Below are 4599 nucleotides of genomic sequence, written 5' to 3'. Positions count from 1 at the left end.
GAGTGAAGGAAGACAGACAACCAGGGGTACATAGAGTATGTTTCTATTTACATGAAACCTTATAAAATGCAAATTAATCTTCAGTGACAGAGAGCAAATCAGTGCTTGATTAGGTGTATGCAAGTGGGGATGAGAGAGTGATGAATGCTTACTAACTTGATTATGGTGAATATATTTATATATAATATAAACTTATCAAATTGTATACTTTAAATATGTACAATTTACTGTATGTCAATTATACCTCAATTAAGCTGTTTTTAAAAAACGTCATAGATAGCAGCAATCTGTATAATCAGTCATGCCAGAAATACATGCAAGAAAGTCTAAGATGTTGAGATATAAAACTGGCAGATATATTTTTCTGATCTCATACCCGGCAGCAATGATTTATCTTTAACACCAACTCTCAGATTCTGAGTTCCCCCGCTTCTCTCAAGTGATATAGTTATGATTTGTGCAAAATTCCATCTTTATGTTATACTTCAATATAAAGTTTACTCTTTTAAAAGAGAAGTGGAAATATACTATAGAGCAAAAGAATCTTCAGCTCAATGAACAATATTCTAGACAATATGGGAAACTCCCACAGCCACATAATGCTGGCCTTTTCATTCATCCATCCTGGAGTCAGAAGGTCCACAGCATCCTGGGTCCTGGTGCAGGCCTTGCCCTCACACAGGGGTCTGTCACCACCACCAGCACAGAGTCTCTCCTGTTCCCTTGTTGGAAAAGTGCTGAGCACAGAGACTTCCACCATCCTGGTTTCTCACACTATAGTCTGTAGCCCTGACAGTAGGCAAGTCCCTCCACACAACTGGCCACAGGCTTTCCTACTTGTAGATGTATTCCTCATTTACACGTGCTCTCTGCAGGTGCTGGGGTTTACAGTCTCCTCATGGGGTGGAGACTAGCATTGTGGTGAAGGATTAGCCAAACATGGTCTTCATTCCTCCCTCTACTATTTGTTGACTGTCTGACCTTAGGCAAATTCTGGCCTCTTGAATCTACATCTGTGACATCTATATCACATGCTCCTGGGAGCATTTGGGTTTCTTGTGAACCCAAAACAGAGTAAGCGCACAATACATGCATGGTATTATTATCACCATGTTCATCAGTCAATAATAACAACAGTCAATGTTCGTAGATTACTCACTATGTGCCTAGCCCTATGCTAAGTGCTTTACAAGCACAAGTTACAATAGCCTTGTGAGGGAGGTGCAGTTATTACCTCATTTCACAGAGGAGGAAATGGAAAGTCAGGGAGGTTGAGTGACTTGCCCAAGGTCACTCAGTCATCAGGTGTTGGGGCAGGGAAGTGAACTCAGGTCTGTTTGCCTACAGAGCCCACATCCCTCCCACCAGGCTGCACTGTCTTCCACCCCATTCGGCCTCAAAGAGCTCCAGTCACTCCTTTCCAAACCCAGTGACCCCAGAACTTCAGAACAAGGCATCTGACTTACTCCTTGCAGTAGGCAGAATAATGGCCCCCAAAGATAGTAGGTCATAGTCCCTGGACACTGTAAATGTTACCTTACTTGGAAAATGGTTCTTTGCAAATATGATTAAGTTAAGGCTGTTGAGATGTGGAGATTATCCTGGATTATCTGGGTGGGTCCTAAATGCAACTACATGTATCTTCATAAAGGATGCATAAGAGATGCCCAGAGTCCAGGAGAGAGAGGAGATAAGGGAGTGGGAGGGAGAAGCAGAGAGAAGCAGCCAAGAATTGGAGCCAGACCAGGGGTTGGAGCCAGAATTGGAGTCGAAGCTGCTTTTGCTAAAGCAGCAGCAACTAAAGAAGTTGAAAAGATGCTGGTTATCTTAGGACTACTCACCTCCCTCCTTTCTTTCCTGTATGTGATAGCTCTGTCCATTAGGAAGTTCTTTGCTGGTGAGATTTGGAGAACAAATGTGCAGCTTCCCAGGAAGATAGTGGTGATCACTGGAGCCAACATGGGCATCAGTAAGGAGACGGCCAGGGAGCTCACTCGCAGAGGAGTATGCATTGCCTGCTGAGATGTACTGAAGTGGGAATCTGCTGCTAGTGAAATCTGAGCTAATACAAAGAACTCCCAGGTGCTGGTGTGGAAACTGGACCTATCCAGTACCAAATCCATCCGAGCTTTTGCTGAAAGCCTTCTGGCAGTGCAAAAGCAGCTCCATATTCTGATCAACAATACAGGAATGATGATGTGTCCATATTCCAAGGCAGCTAACAGCTTTGAAACCCACCTGGGAATCAACTGCCTGGGCCACTTCCTTCTCACTTGCTCTCTCCTGGAGCAGCTGAAAGAGTCTGCTCTTGCACAGATGGTGAACCTGTCATCGGTGGCTCACCATGTTGACAAGATTCACTTCCAGGACCTTGAGAGTGAGAAGTGCTACAGCTGGGGCTTTGCATATTGCCACAGCAAAATGGCCAATATACTTTTTACTTGGGAGCTGGCCAAGAGGCTTCAACGGATGGGGGCCACCCTGTATGCAGTGCACCCAGGCATGGTCCACTCTGAGCTTGTCCAATACTCTTTCTTGCTGTGCCTGGTCTGGCAGCTCTTCTCCCTCTTTTTCAAATTGGTGTGGGAGAAGGGGGCGCAGACCAGACTGCACTGTGCCATAACTGAGGGCCTGGAGCCCCTGAGTGCCAAGTACTTCAATGACGGCAAGAGGACCTGGGTATCTCCAAGGGCCTGAAGTAACAAAATGGCTGAGTGCCTGTGGAACGTCAGCTGTGAGCTTCTAGATATCCAGTGGGAGTAGAGCTGGTGGAAGAGCCACAGCCTTATCAGGCCAAGTCCATGCCATAATGAAAGGGGACCAAGGAGAAGGGCCATCCTGAAGGATTTTCCTTCTGGTTTACTGCTGTTGCAAACCCTGCCCTGTTCTGATTCTCCTGACCCTTACCTTGGCACACCCAACGCTCTTGTGAAGCTGGCTTACAGCATGAGATGCTCACAACTGCAGAGGATTCTTCTCCAATAATTTCATGAATAGAGTGCTCTCTTGGGGCAGGAGGACTGGGAAGATCCGAGGTGGGCATGGGGAAGGCAGAAGAGCCTGGGAAATTGGGGGCAATTTCTTCATCAATACCAGAAATGCCAGCGAACATTTTCAGCTGAGGTGACAGGAGCATCAGGGTTACATATTTCCAGGGACTGTAAGACTCAAACTTTTGACTGATCTGTTTTCTCTTTTCTTCTTCTCTCTCTTTTCTTCTTCTTCTTCTCTTCTCTTTTCTTCTCTCTCTTCTCTTTTCTCTAGTCGCATCTCTTGAGTCTAGACAACTCAGGAAAATCTTGGCTAACCTTGGCCAACTTTAGTTCCTTCCTCTGAGCATCCTGAAGCCACTGTATGAAGCTGGACCTTCCCATTTTCTTTTTCCAGTTCTTTTTTTAAGGTAAAAAATATTGCCAGCCTTATTGAGATATAATTGACATATAACACTGTGTAAGTTAGGACCTCCATTTTCAATCATGCAGATTGTTTCTTTTTCTAAAGAGTTCCCTTTACCTCAATTTTTAGAGAAAATAAAAACTGAACGTGGAAGGGAGGGAGGGAGGGAGGAAGGGGGGAAGGAAGGGAGGGAAGGAAGGAAGGAAGGAAGAAAGGTGGAGAGAGATTTGAAGAGATACACAGAGGAGAAGGCAATGTGATAATGGAATAGAGAGATCTGAGGATGCTGGCCTTCAAGATTGGAATAATGCCACCTGAAGCCAAGGAATGATGTGAGTAGTCAGAAGCTGAAAGAGGCAAAAAATGAATTCTCCCTAGAACCTGTAGATAGAGTACAGCCCTTCTGACACCCTTGATTTAGGCCAGTGATGCTGATTTCAGGTTTATGACCTCCAAACTGTGGGAAAATAAAGCTCTATTGTTTTATGTCACCAAGTTTGTGGTCACTTGTTACAGCAGCCACAAGAAACTAATACCTGATTTTGCTACCTAAAAGTGGAATGCTGCTGTAACAAATACCTAAAAATATGAAAGTGGCTTTGGAATTGGCTAATGGGTAGAAGCTAGAAGAATGTTGAGAAGCTTAATAGAAATGTCCTAGATTGAATTGAAAAGACTGTCAGTAGAAATAACAACTTTGAAGGTGATTCTGGTGAGATCTCAGAAGGAAGTGAGGAGCATGGAAGAGAAAACCTACATCATCTTAGAGAATATATATATTGTCATAAGCAAAATCGTAGAAATATGAACATTAAAGGTGCTGTTGATAAGGGCTCAGAAGCAAATGAGGAACATGTTATTGGAAACTTAAGGAAAGACAATCCTTGTTACACTGGCAGAAAACTTAGTGAGTTGTGTCCTACAGTTGTGTGGAAATCAGAACTTGTAAGAAATGAACTTGGATATTTAGCTGAGGAGATTTCCAAGCAAAGTGTTGAAGGTGTGGTCTGATTTATTCTTGCTGCATATAGTAAAATGTCAAAGGAATGAGGTAAATTGAGGGAAAAATGGTTAAGCAAAAGGGATCTAGGATTTGATAATTTGGGGAATTCTCAGTCTATCTAGATTGCAAAAGACATTAAATTAATAGATTCATTCTCAGAAAGGTGCACTCTGGAGAGAAAGTCAAGAGTGTGGCTGTGT

The 4599-nt window shown here is 43.6% G+C and overlaps 1 pseudogene; it reads left to right on the top strand.

The window, feature by feature from the left end:
• Positions 1-1815: 1815 nt before the first annotated feature.
• Positions 1816-2763, top strand: LOC101335596 (retinol dehydrogenase 12 pseudogene; annotated as a pseudogene).
• Positions 2764-4599: the final 1836 nt, after the last annotated feature.

Source organism: Tursiops truncatus, chromosome X, assembly GCF_011762595.2.
Source record: "Tursiops truncatus isolate mTurTru1 chromosome X, mTurTru1.mat.Y, whole genome shotgun sequence".
NCBI classification, from domain to species: Eukaryota; Metazoa; Chordata; class Mammalia; order Artiodactyla; family Delphinidae; genus Tursiops; species Tursiops truncatus.
This window is presented reverse-complemented; position numbering and strand designations above follow the sequence as displayed.